Here is a 15,178-nt window from a genome sequence, read left to right on the forward strand (position 1 = left end):
GATGGCTGGATTGCAGCGGTTCGTCGGAAAAGCATTTCTTATGATCATATTTCTGCTGGAATGAGAGTGTGTTCCTGTCATCTCTACTCTTGTAAGTTGAACGATTTATCCACTTTTGGTTTCAATACGTTTTTCTTTTTTTACACCGTTGTGTAAATCTGCCTCGGTAGCAATGCTCGCCTACTACGACTCACCTACCTGTTGTATTCCTAGGTAAACCTGCTGACAACACATCCCGATTTGTCACCATCTCTCTTCTTGGATCATTTGACAAAGAAAATTTGTTCAATGGAGTGGTTCCATTTGTCGTGTGTCGGACTCAAACAAGCCCCTGCTGCAGACGCCATCTGGGTCTGCCCTTCTCGTCGATGAACTGCGGGCTTTTAACTTGTGAAAATGCAAGAACTGTAATGCACATATTTATTCTGCCTGGCTATTTAACTATGGCCAGTGACGTATTATTATTATTATTATTTTTTAAAACCACTTTGACAAAGACACGTTTCATTGTAATGTTGAATTTATATATTCTATTATTATTTTTAAATTATAATATTCTTATTTGCACTTATGGAGACTTTAGACTGTCAATTCAAATAGTGTTGGAAAAGTTGCAATACCTAAAATAGAAATGCAAGAACTGTAAAGTACATATTTTTACACCTTTATTTACCTAAGGCCACTGGATGTTTTTTAACTGCTTTGAAAAAATACAGGTTTTGTTGTGATCTAGTATTTATATAGTATATAGCTTTTTGTAATGTATTATGTATTATAATATTTGCTGCCCCCTGCCAGAGTGTGGGCCATTTTGTACTAAAAGGATTTTAAACTGTCAGTTCAAATACTGTGTTGGAGACTAGTACTTGCAATACCAAAAATGGAAATGCAAGAACTTTAAAGCACATATTTATCCTGTCTGGCAATTTACCCAAGGCCAGTAAATAGTGTTTTAAACTGCTTTGACAAAGACACGTTTATTGTGATCTTGTATTTGTGTATTACTTATAATTATATAATATTTGCTGCCACCGTCAGAGGGTGGGCCTTGTTTGCACTAATTTAAAGATTTTAAACTGTCAATTAAAATATCGTATTGGAGAAATTGCATTACTTGAAATAAATCTATTGCAACTTATCAGTCCCAGTTCTTGTCTACAACACTGTCCAAAAATTGTCAATGCATATTCCAAATAGAATAACAAAATTAAGTCACCTGACTTTGTAATTATTACACCTGTTTATTATGAAGACCTGAAGTAAACAACAAGCAGTTACAGTTTGTCAAGAAGTTGTTCAAGTCATGTTTTGGTATTCATATTTTATTGACTTTTCACAACAACACTTGGGATCGTGTTTGTAAGAGCAGAGCAAACTGAAGTTTCAGCGTGCACTCTTCGCCTTTCCAACCTCTCATACCGCTCCGATGTGGTGCGCTTGACCTCAGAATAACCCAAGAAGAGATATGGTGACCAATCGGGATGTGTTGTCAGCATTTCATATGCAGGTTTTCCTAGTAACACAACAGGTAGGGGAGGAGGAGTAGGTTAGCATTGCTACCGAGGCAGATTTACACAACAGTAAAAAAAAACACAAAAAAAAAAAACGTATTGAAACCAAAACGGATAAATCGTTTAACTTACAAGAGTAGAGATGAGGGGAATACTCTCATTCCAGCATAAATATGATCATAAGAAATGCTTTTCCGACGAACCGCTGCAATCCAGCCATCAGTCGTGCCTTCGCGATCTGATATTTGGTCCTCCATGCAGGAAAACGGTGAAAAGTGAGTCCAGTTTTCCTCGCCCTTTTTTTAGTCGTAGGAGAAGCTGTTGCACCCGGTAACACAACAATACACACCCATAATTTCTTTCTAAAACACCGAAAGAGTTAGCTTAGCACGACCACACGTTACAATCCGCATTGAGTCTGCCGATCCGGAAGTGAATCATATTGCCAGCATGGAGGCGCGTCCAAACAATGACGTAGTACGTCCCATTCCCTATTAGCCCTGGGGTCTCCAAAGTACTCCACATAGGGCCTCAGTGGGTGCAGAATTTCTTCTTTTCACCAATCTGGTGTCTTACACGGTTAATCAGCCAATTGCAGTCAGGTGCTGCTTGTTTCAGCAGAAACCTCATTGGTTAAACTGTCTGTGCTTGATCAGTAGTAACAAAAACCAGGACCCACAGCGGCCCTTGAGGACTGGTGTGTAGACCCCTGCTGTAGCCAAATTGTACCATAGGCTTTGTGCATCTTTAGTCCATATATGTGCTTTTTACCCCTAAAAATACTGTTATGAAATAAACTTTATTTTGAAAGGACAAATGCTGTATTACATAATATCTGGTCACAAAAAAAGACATGGATGAGGGGAAGCTTATTTTCTTCCTGGATATACGACTTAAAATAACAAAAACAAATAAAAGCTATCAGAATAGGACTCGGTCAAAGAAAAAAAAAAAAAAAAAACGTCTGAGTTTGTCATGACAAATAACAGTATTTTGGACGCAATTGCAAAGAATAAAAAAGTTTGTTGTCTTTGTTTTTTTCATGGCCACATTTTATGATGTGACCTCCTCCATTTTATGCATGTGCTTCTAGAGTCCACTGTAGGCGTAATTGAGCAGAGATGTATGTAGTGGCCAGTTTGATTTGTGGCCTGCAAGCAAAACAGCAGGATAAGACCGGACCAGGGCGCAGATGTAATGTGTGGAATTCCAGGGTTAGTTTGATTTCATATGGACAAATTAAGATTGAAAAAGGGTCCACTTGCAGCTCATTGACACACGACAACCCTAAATCATAAATATGGAAAGAGCCTTACATTCAATCTTATCCATCACTTTGCAAGTCAGGCCACCATAGCATCGCGATCAATTGGTGTCACCCTTCCACTCTCTCCCTTTTGTGTGTCTATGTGTCGCTGTCATGCAGAGATTGGAGGCCCTCTGGGTATTGATTGGGCTCAGCTTAATGCTGTCAGACTGATAGGAGACATGCGATTCACAGACGGGATCTTGACCCTGGTACACAGAGTCCTCCAACTACACACACCCATGCACACGCAGGGATGACAGCTCATCCATGCACACAATCACAGTACAGTTTGTGGGCCGTAAGCACATCTGCACAAATGTACACAGATGAAATCATGCACCGTTGCACAAAGGCAAATGCTTATGCACACACTGTAACAAGTACCGCACAAATGCAAACACTCACAGACTCGCACCCTTGGGAGTCCCCCATGACACCCTCAATCTGTCACAACTAAAACCCAGAGGACGCCATCTTTGAGTCAGGAGGACCACGACAGCACACTGAGCTCAGCAGAGTCAGAGCTAATCAAGACTGGCAATGACAGACTGGCTGCAATGACAGGCATTTTCTTCATATTGTTTTTCAGACTGGAGAATGTCATCTGTCGGGTTGAAGGCAAGGGGGAAAGAGTCCATTTATGCTGGTAGGCATTATGGATCATGCATAATTGTACATCAAGGGACTCAACAGCTTGAGGTTATTCAGATATGTTTAGGGGTTTCATTTTCAAGCAAATTCTGTTTGCTTCAATTGCAGTTTAGTATTGTGAAAAGTTGTCCTTTCACAATTACAGAGTAGTAAAGAGATAGTGGGATTTGTATGGGATTCTATATGTGCAGATTTAGTGGTCATGGATTATTTTATATAAAGGTAGTCCCTAGGTTACGACGTACCCGATTTACGTGATTTCAACTTTACGACACTGGAGTCTTGTGACGAAAGATTTGCCCGAGTCATGGCTTTCAGACATGGGGAGATGTACCGGTAACTACTCGGGCTGGACACTGGATTTTATAACCCAGACATTACGTTGTGTTTGGTCGGTATCGGCAACAAAATAAACCACAAATTTCCACTGATGAACGATGGACAGTCTCTTCCACGGCTCTAAGCTCCAGTAGCAATTTAATTTCGTTTTGTTTTCAGTTTAATTTTGCTATCGTTCGAGTTTGCAATGTTGATAATTGTGGTGTTTGACTGATTTTCATCTTACTACGAAGAAAGAGGAAATGACGATCGGCCCACCATGATATTTACGTCATCAGCCTTCGCGTTGTGACCCGGGAATTAACTATCTGCTTTCATACATGCCGCGTCCCGAATAAATCCCGGCCAATATACTGGGACGCGACCTGGTTAATGTCCATGTCATCCCTATGTCGGTCTACCTGGGAAATTGCTTTCAGACATAAGGTCTACCCGTATAAATCCTGGGCCTTAACTGGAGTTCAGCATATGTCTGAAAGGGGATTAACAGTAACATATCTCAACACGGATGGTAATTACAATATCTTCAGACATGAAAATCTCTCACCTTTCGGCGAAATTCGCCGTTTTGAAGTAAAAAAGGGTGACCTACATGAATTGTGTTGATCCGATGAGATAATTTTGAGGGCGAAGGGGTTCGTAAGTCCATCTAACTAACTAACTAACTAACTGCACACTACATGCATTTGTGCATGCGGGTAGATAAGATATGAGAGGCCAGTTCTTTTCGCAGATGTTTGTCATCAACAGGCCGTAGAATTACAGTTCAAACAAACAAAATAAGGAAACATATCTATATTAAACACTGTACGTTAGCATTACTACATTGAGACTAATGGGGAAAAAAGACAACCTACTTTAGCCTGCTATAAATCATTGGCAGTCTTCTCCAAAACGCAAACTTACGGTTTAAAGGTGACACTTCAAACATGAAAAATCGCTGGTTAACAGCATTTGCAAACAAAAAAAATGGGGAAAAAAATCTATTAGTGACGCCACAAGCAATGAAGAAAAGTGCTTTTTTGTGGACTGTAAAGCTTACATTTAGCGGTTTAGTACGTACTTCTGGTGAACATTTCAAAATAATAGCACGTCATGTTCGTCATATAAATAACGATTTTTGGAGTTAATCCCACATACTTCAGAATTAATATTATTATATGTAAATACTACAATACTACAGAACTCAGATTCTACACTAAGAATAGCTTTAAAATGACACCCTTTATGAAAAATATGATTTGCAATGAATATGATTTTTTATAATACTGTTATATATAGTAGTATACCTATTATAATAATGCTAGATATTTTTTTAAGAATTTTTTTGAATAATGTTGAAAGGCGAAGTCAGTGTTCTGAATCTGTTTACGTTCCATTCTGTTGCACTAGTAAATGCTATCGGCATTTGACCTTATTGTTTATGTGTGATTAATTATTGTTATTTGTACTTTAATAAAGAATTAAGTGTTCCAACATGTGTTTTTTAAATTAATAAGCGACAACAAAAATTTCATTGCTAAATTAGTAAAAAACAAAAAAACAAAACAAAACAAAAAAAAAAGTTGGATTAGTCAACTAATCCTTAAAAAAGTCGGCTGACTAATCGGGAGAAAATTAATCATTTTGGACAGCCCTAGTATACCGGAACATATTTCCCCCACACCCTTCTTATGTTTTTAATCCCCGACCCATTTTCATGCCTGATCTTATTTTTTATTTTATTAATATGATGTATAATACATGTTTTTGGATAGTTATTTTGAGATTTAGGGGTACTTAAAGGGGCAATTTCGATTAATGCTGAAATTCGGGTTACGTCGCCACCTTAGGAACAGAACTCGTTCATAACCTGTGGACTACCTTTAGTTATTTTGTAGCAATTTAACAAGTTAGAGCAAAGCAGTACCTTGCAGTACGTGTCATAGCAGACGAGAGAGAGACAGCGGCCTTTTGTGGGAAACTAGACAGGCTGTTTCCTCTATGTAATACATTTTGCTAGCTCTTTCAAACGGAGTTGCATTCGAGAGTGATTGCACCTGAGTATGCAGGTAGATATGCATCTACATAGAAAACCAGTATGCCTCAGCTCCATTGAGCCTGCATAGTACGGAGTACTCTTAATGCCTTATTGTGTGGAACCATCCTCCTCCCTCTTGGCCAGGTGGTAGAACAAAGGAAACCTAAAGGTTCGCCTAGAGTGTATAAATTAAGTGGGATAGGGCTCGGTCAATGTTTTCCTTCCCTGACCTTGCGAGAATACATTTGTAAGAGTAGACACGAGACTTCTGCGTGAAATATATCCTCAACTTGTTCAAGTGGAACGAACGTGTCCTCCTTCATTTCTACACCGCCCGCTGCCTTGGGGACTGTAATATTATTTATTATTTTTCAGGAACCAGACACAAGCATACCAAAACGCTTCAGTTAATTATTTTCCAAAATTATACAGTATTAAAGTCTAACTTGACAAGTCTCAACAGTCCTCATGCATCTTTCGTTACTGCCTATCCGAGGGGATGATACAGCCTATCCGAGCAGGCATTGAGCATGAGGAACATTGTTTGACATCGAAAGAAGCAAGAGACGAGATTAATAGTTCGACTTCAATTTCTTAAGTATTCATATGATATACAACTTGGAAAATTCCTAGTTATATAGACATTTCTATAAGGGACGGTTGGCTTTATTCTTTTGGTATCATTACTTTTGTTTCCATTCAGTGTGGCTCTAATACTCGATAGAATTGTTTTAACATGTAACCATATGTCAAATTAAGGAAAACCACCTTAGATTTCCAGAAATATTTTGACAAGTATGTTTTAATTAATATGTTGTCATCATACAATAAAAATTGATTTGAAAAAACATATATAGTATATTATATGTCTGTATGTGGCGGAAAACACTCACGTGACTTGATGTTCCGCTCCCAATTTGGGTAAATTTCCCATATGTCCTATATGCATGTATGATACATCATTGGAAAGCTTAAAATATCTATTTTCTGGGGGAAGAACTTTTTAACAAGAGGGCATTAATTTGACACCATAAAAGTAGGTCAAATCAGGTGAGTGAAAAATAGACATGTTTGAGACCTTTGAAAGTTTCTCATTTGAAAAAAGCCATTATGTACCCATTCCGGTACCCAGGCCATTTGAGGGCCCTAAGCAAAATAATGCCAAGAGGCCCATATTTTTGTAAAAATGTATTAAAATTGTAACCTTATGTGCATCTTTCTTGATTCTTGATCACATAACTATGTACACGACATTGCCAAGCATTACCTTGAATTGTACATTTGGGAAAATCCCCTTGTGAAGAGGACGGTATTCCACCTCCAATTCCAAGATACTTCTCAATAGCTCATTTGAATCAGCCAAAGTACAAAATATGATTGCATCGAACAAAATTCAGCCCAGGAAAATATTTATCAACAAAAATGTGTACTGCGGGGAGTGCACAACTAATTAAGTAGATTCACCGTAGGCTGATACGGTACATGGCATACTACTTGATAATAAATGAAATGATCGGCTACGTCTACACTAGGACAGATAATTTTCTCCAGGGTATTTTGCCGAGTATTTTTGTACCTTTCCACACTTCGTTTAAGGTGCGTTTAATGCCCCCGCGCTTCTGCAAGGTACGCCTGCATTTGCGCAAACTACGCATGCGTAGAAAGGAGAAGCCTAATGTGTTACGTCATCGCCCGCGCGGTTTACCTCTGAACCGGAAACTCATTACTTGCCCGCGGCAAATTTCGAAATCACTACACATACTATCATTATTTTGTGATCACTGTTTTTTTCGTGATCGCAGTTGAACGCATCACGCAGGAGCGAGATTGAAGGGAGAGCACTTTTACGAGCAGGCGCCGAGTTGTGATAGAAATACATCTTTATAAAACAACGTAAGCCTGACATCATTACTTGGGATGTTACAATCGATGCTCAGTTGCACTCTTGCCATTTGGAAAATAACAAATAGAAGCATATGGTGTGGCGCTGCGTGTATTTCCTGTAAACTTGTGCATAAAAGTAGCGATCCTGGAAGTGGCGACAGTTTTGAGAGGCAGAAATGACTTGGAAAAAATACTGATCGCGGGCCTCTTTGACTGGGGGTACCACGCAGGTCACTTTTCGGGGTTTAATTTTCCTCTACGCATTTTTATATACAGAACTCATTTTTGGTCGGCATTGAGTTGGGAGGGGCCAGCCCCGCAGCTGGCTGATCGGAGACAACTTGGGAGACGAGCTCTGTAAAGAACGCTCATCTCCACCACCTCATCCGCGATGGGAGGACCCCAAATGGGCACTGAATTGAAGCATATTATTGAGACGTAGTTTGAAGGTTCAAGAAAAATGAGTGGAAAAGAAAAGATCAGCAATGCCACGTCGTGATCGTCCGCCTCCGTTGTTTACGATGCTGTCATGCCGCACTAAAAACAGTGACGACATCACGTCCCTTGCCGAGTATCCGAATATTGTACGATGAAAGCAGTCCATATTCAGCGACGCGTAGGCGCGGGTAACATTACCCGCCTACATTAGCCGTCTAACAACGAATCCGGGTAATAGGGAATGGGACGTACTACGTCACTGTTTGGCTAGGCCGCCATGCTGGCAATATGCTTCCGGCAGGCTCAACGGGGATTGTAACGTGTGGTAGTGCTAACCTAATTCCTTCGGTGTATTAGAAAGAAAATATGGGTGTGCATTGTTGTGTTACCGGGTGCAACAGTGTCTCCTGCGACAAAAAAAAAAAGGGCGAGGAAAACTGGACTCACTTCTCACCGTTTTTCTGCATGGAGGACCAAATATCAGATCACGAAGGCACGACGGATGGCTGGGTTGCAGCGGTTCGTCGGAAAAGCATTTCTTTTGATCATATTTCTGCTGGAATGAGAGCGTGTTCCCGTCATCTCTACTCTTGTAAGTTGAACGATTTATCCGTTTTGGTTTCAATACGTTTTTTTATTTTATTTTTTTACCGTTGTGTAAATCTGCCTCGGTAGCAATGCTAACCTACTCCTCCTTCTCACCTACCTGTTGTGTTACTAGGTAAACCTGCTGACAAGACATCCCGATTGGTCACCATCTCTCTTCTTGGATTATTTGACAAAGAAAATTTGTTCAATTGAGTGGTTCCATTTGTCTTGTGTCGGAATCAAACAAGCCCCTGCAGCAGACGTCGTCTGGGTCTGCCTTTCTTGCTGATAAACTGCGGGCTTTTAACTTGTGAAAATGCAAGAACTTTAATGCACATATTTATTCTGCCTGGCTATTTAACTAAGGCCAGTGAAGTGTTGTTTTTTTTAACCACTTTGACAAAGACACGTTTCATTGTAATGTTGAATTGATAAATTCTATTATTATTTATAATTATTCTTGTTTGCACTAATGTAGACTTTAGACTGTCAATTCAAATAGTGTTGGAAAAGTTGCAATACCTAAAATAGAAATGCAAGAACTGTAATGTACATATTTATACACCTTTATCTACCTGAGGCCACTGAATGTTTTTTTAACTGCTTTGAAAAATACAGGTTTTGTTGTGATCTTGTATTTATATAGTATATAGCTTTTTATAATGTATTATGTATTATAATATTTGCTACCCCCTGTCAGAGTGTGGGCCATTTTGCACTAAAAGGATTTTAAACTGTCAGTTCAAATATTGTGTTGGAGAACTTGCAATACCTAAAATGGAAATGCAAGAACTTTAAACCACATATTTATTCTGTCTGGCAATTTACCCAAGGCCAGTAAATAGTTTTTAAACTGCTTTGACAAAGACACATTTATGTTAAACTTGTATATATTATAATTATATAATATTTGCTGACCCTATCAGAGGGTGGGCCTTGTTTGCACTAATTTAAAGATTTTAAACTGTCAGCTCAAATATTGTATTGGAGAAGTTGCATTACTTGAAATAAATCTATTGCAACTTATCAGTCCCAGTTCTTGTCTACAACACTGTCCACACATTGTCAATGCATATTCCAAATAGAATAACAAAATTAAGTCACCTGACTTTGTAATTATTACACCTGTTTATTATGAAGACCTGAAGTAAACAACAAGCAGTTACAGTTTGTCAGGAAGTTGTTCAAGTCATGTTTTGGTATTCATATTTTATTGACTTTTCACAACAACACTTGGGATCGTGTTTGTAAGAGCAGAGCAAACTGAAGTTTCAGCGTGCACTCTTCGCCTTTCCAACCTCTCATAACGCTCCGATGTGGTGCGCTTGACCTCAGAATAACCCAAGAAGAGATATGGTGACCAATCGGGATGTGTTGTCAGCATTTCATATGCAGGTTTTCCTAGTAACACAACAGGTAGGTGAGGAGGAGGAGTAGGTTAGCATTGCTACCGAGGCAGATTTACACAACGGTAAAAAAAAAATAAAAAAACGTATTGAAACCAAAACGGATAAATCGTTCTACTTACAAGAGTAGAGATGACGGGAACACGCTCTCATTCCAGCAGAAATATGATCAAAAGAAATGCTTTTCCGACGAACCGCTGCAACCCAGCCATCCGTCGTGCCTTCGTGATCTGATATTTGGCCCTCCATGCAGAAAAACGGTGAGAAGTGAGTCCAGTTTTCCTCGCCCTTTTTGTTTTTGTCGCAGGAGACACTGTTGCACCCGGTGACACAACAATGCACACCCATATTTTCTTTCTAATACACCGAAGGAATTAGGTTAGCACTACCACACGTTACAATCCCCATTGAGCCTGCCGGAAGCATATTGCCAACATGGCGGCCTAGCCAAACAGTGACGTAGTACGTCCCATTCCCTATAGGCATACTAGTGTAGCCGACATGTGGTATAGTCCAAGTAATTACACGTTTAAGGCCATTATCCATCCTAGTGTAGACGTAGCCTATATCTACGCTCACCAGTCCAAATCGTTTTACAACAATTAGCGAAAGCCGTACATTTGCCGTTGCCGACAGGTGACAACTTGCTCCGGGCCTTCATGACAATCACCAGACATATTGACAAGCTCATCTGACAACAACGTTCAAGTCAGAGTGTCTTGCACAACAACAACTTCAAAAACAAGCTCTATAACCTTGATACTGTTGTTTCTTTTCTTCTCCGATTTTCTTCTTTCGTTTCTCTGCTTCAAAGGATAAATTCTCTTCGACGTATTCGTGCATCTATTTTCCAAGCATGTTTGAGCACCAATCATTGCAAATCAGGTTCAACGTCACTCCCCAGGTTGCCAGATTGTAATGACAAGAAAATGGATTTTTGCATAGATAGACGGCAATGCGCGCCACATTATTCACGATGCTGTATTAACAACGTATAAAATGTGTTTGCCAGATTGGCGCCCCCCTAGTGGTGGCTCTAAGCAGCTGCGTAGTCTGTGTATAGGCTGGGCCATAATAAATAACAAACACTTCAAGATGATCCCCCTTTGTCTACTCAAGTCTTTGAAAATTAATAAGCATTCACTAGGACATGTGGGTGGATGTTCAATAATAAAGAAAAATGGTGTGTCAGTAAATGTAGATTTAAGTTAGCACCGTGTTTTATTTTGTAACTAAACATGGCTAAACGGGGAGTTAGCTGTATAGTTAATGATAACTTTATTGCATAAGTTTATTTTATTTGGCTTGATTTTAATATGTGGAAAGAAAAACATTTCCAGGGGAATTTTAGAGGTTAAATTCCTATAACATATTTTAATTTTTGCAATGGGTTTTTAAAATATTTTTTAATGTGAGTGAATGACTGCTTTGTCTGAGAGTAAAAAGGCTCCATACGCATAAAGGGAGAATATAAATGTGAGTATATAACAAAATCTATATATTGTATTGAGCACTGAAGCCTAGGACCTAGGTTTAATGATTTAAGCATCTAATGTATCTCATACATCGATATCATCCTATAATAAGCAATCCAAAAGGCAACAAAGGTCGAAAAGATAGATAACACGCTGGTCAGTTAGCCTGCCGTGCCCATAATTCTCACGCTAGTGTTCGACTGCGATGTATGTCTTTTTGTGGTTTTCCGGTAACATTAAAGACACGCTGATTTTAACAAATGCAAGGCGGCACGGTGGCTGAGTGGTTAGCACGTCTGCCTCACAGTTCTGAGATCAAGGGTTCAATCCCGGGCTTCGGCCTTCCTGTGTGGAGTTTGCATGTTCTCCCCGTGCCTGCGTGGGTTTCCTCCGGGAACTCCGGTTTCCTCCCACATCCCAAAAACATGCATGGTAGGCTGATTGAACACTCTAAATTGTCCATAGGTGTGAGTGTGTGCGTGAATGGTTGTGTGTCTCCTTGTGCCCTGTGATTGGCTGGCAACCAATTCAGGGTGTCTCCTGCCTACTGCCCGAAGTTAGCTGGGATAGGCTCCAGCACCTCCGCGACCCTCGTGAGGAATAAGCGGCATGGAAAATGAATGAATGAATGAATGAATGATTTTAACAAGATATTATCGCGTACTTACCTTGTTTCGATCCAAAAACTCAGTGTAGCTTGAATCAACGAGAGTCAATACACAGCTGTGAATGGCCACAGCCGGACTTAGGGTTAGGTATTAGGGTTAGTATTTTATGGGTGAAAGACCATGTATATGTGTATATGTATATGTGTATATATGTGTGTGTATATATATATATAAATAAACATATATATATACATACACATACACACTCACCGGCCACTTTATTAGGTACACCATGCTAATAATGGGTTGGACCTAGGGGTGGGCGATATGGCCTTAAACATGTATCACGATAAATGGAGCAGATTTATCTCGATAACGATAAATGACGATAAAGTCGTCCAAGCGGACTGTTATATAATTTGAAAATATGAATCAATGCATGAAATACAGATTAACAGTTTCTTGTTGATTTAGTTACCAGCATTCAATTTGATATATTTAACAAATGTACATGCAGTCTAGACATTAGGTTTATACAAATGAATTGTAAACAATAAGAATTCAAGTATGAGCATTTATAACAGAGTGTATGGCTTGAACAATGTACATTGTCAAAATCGATATGCCTGTGCAAACATGTCATTGTAACACAAATGACTTGCAGCTCGAACAGTACACTTCAAAAAGACAATTTATTGTTAATGGCTGCTGTGACATAATTATTCAATACAAGTGTTTACTTTATGGTTTCAGGGTCTCCCCCCCCAGTGCATTTTTAAATAAATGCACACATACATGAACCCCCAAACAGACAGACAGACAGACAGACAGACAGACAGACAGACACACATTAAAGCTATATTGATCTTCTGCAAATGAAACACTTAAGATTTTATGATAGCAATAATGACACAGAATTAAACACATACAGAAAAATAGCTGGGGCCATTTGTGCTTTATGCTGAATGCTTTACCATCACAAAAGCTATCAGAGAAATCACACACAGTCAGATACAAAATAACGCGACATAGTAATTGCTAGATGCAGTCCATGCCCAATCCACTCATTAAATTCAGCCGTTTTGACAAGGTTAGAGCCGCTATCCGACTCCATCACGTTCATTTGTAGCGTTAGCCGCTAGCGGCCGCTAGCGTTAGCGGCTAGCGTTAGCCTGTGGCCTGGCTACCGGTAGAAAGCACTGAAAGCACCATCTCCGGAAATTGTGAGAACAAGGGAGGACAGCTGGTGAAAGCCCGTCTGGATGCCACCAAGAGTCTATTAAATGTCGGGTGAAAGTTTGGCGAACCTCCCTTAAGCCACACTCCATCACGTTTTGCTTGTAGCATTAGCTGCTAGCGTTAGCTTACCGGGCTTCTGTTTGATTGGCTTCCTGATGATCACGTGACTCCCTAAGTAAGTACATTCACTGCTTTCTTAAAGGGGAATGAGCATAGACGAACAACACAGAGTCAAAGCAGGATGAAAAGACTATTTTCTTGTTTTATTAATTTACCGAATTTACCGACATGGTCAAAATTACGTCGGTCATCGTGAAGAATTTCGGTGACGGTAAATTTTCGGTTTACCGCCCAGCTCTAGTTGGACCCCCTTTTGCCTTCAGAACTGCCTCAATTCTTCGTGGCATAGATTCAACAAGGTGCTGGAAGCATTCCTCAGAGAGTTTGGTTCATATTGACATGATGGCATCACACAGTTGGTGCAGATTTGTCGGCTGCACATCCATGATGCGAATCTCCCGTTCCACCACATCCCAAAGGTGCTCTATTGGATTGAGATCTGGTGACTGTGGAGGCCATTTGAGTACAGTGAACTCATTGTCATGTTCAAGAAACCAGTCTGAGATGATTCCAGCTTTATGACATGGCGCATTATCCTGCTGAAAGTAGCCATCAGAAGTTGGGTACATTGTGGTCATAAAGGGATGGACATGGTCAGCAACAATACTCAGGTAGGCTTTGGCGTTCCAGCGATGCTCAATTGGCACCAAGGGGCCCAAAGAGTGCCAAGAAAATATTCCCCACACCATTACACCACCACCACCAGCCTGAACCGTTAATACAAGGCAGGATGGATCCATGGTTTCATGTTGTTGACGCCAAATTCTGACCCTACCATCCGAATGTCGCAGCAGAAATCGAGACTCATCAGACCAGGCAACGTTTTTCCAATCTTCTATTGTCCAATTTCGATGAGCTTGTGCAAATTGTAGCATCAGTTTCCTGTTCTTAACTGAAAGGAGTGGCACCCGGCGTGGTCTTCTGCTGCTGTAGCCCATCTGCCTCAAAGTTCGACGTACTGTGCGCTCAGAGATGCTCTTCTGCCTACCTTGGTTGTAACGGGTGGTTATTTAAGTCACTGTTGCCTTTTTATCAGCTCGAACCAGTCTGGCCATTCTCCTCTGACCTCTGGCATCAACAAGGCATTTCCGCCCACAGAACTGCCGCTCACTGGATATTTTTTCTTTTTCGGACCATTCTCTGTAAACCCTAGAGATGGTTGTGCGTGAAAATCCCAGTAGATCAGCAGTTTCTGAAATAGTCAGACCAGCCCTTCTGGCACCAACAACCATGCCACGTTCAAAGTCACGCAAATCACCTTTCTTCCCCATACTGATGCTCAGTTTGAACTGCAGGAGATTGTCTTAAACCATGTCTACATGCCTAAATGGTCTGAGTTGCCGCCATGTGATTGGCTGATTAGAAATTAAGTGTTAACGAGCAGTTGGACAGGTGTACCTAATAAAGTGGACGGTGAGTGTATACATATATATATCTGTATTTAGGAGTTGTCAAGCCAAAAAAAAAAATTAAAGAGACATTATGCTTACACTAGCAATGTAAAATGTCACTTTACAAAGGATTATAGAGAACCACAATGCACTTAAGGCTGAGTTATAATTCCGCGTCAGACCTGCGCCATCAAGGAAG

The 15,178-nt window shown here is 40.2% G+C and overlaps 1 long non-coding RNA gene across 1 annotated transcript; it reads right to left on the minus strand.

The window, feature by feature from the left end:
- Positions 1-8,535: 8,535 nt before the first annotated feature.
- On the minus strand, positions 8,536-10,959 carry LOC130911972 (uncharacterized). Its single transcript, XR_009062510.1, has 3 exons — positions 10,269-10,959; positions 8,859-10,141; positions 8,536-8,708 (listed from the first exon to the last, which is right to left on the minus strand). It is a non-coding gene; the product is annotated as an uncharacterized LOC130911972 (long non-coding RNA).
- Positions 10,960-15,178: the final 4,219 nt, after the last annotated feature.

The sequence above is a fragment of the Corythoichthys intestinalis genome, chromosome 2 (genome assembly GCF_030265065.1).
Source record: "Corythoichthys intestinalis isolate RoL2023-P3 chromosome 2, ASM3026506v1, whole genome shotgun sequence".
In the NCBI taxonomy this organism is placed as follows: Eukaryota; Metazoa; Chordata; class Actinopteri; order Syngnathiformes; family Syngnathidae; genus Corythoichthys; species Corythoichthys intestinalis.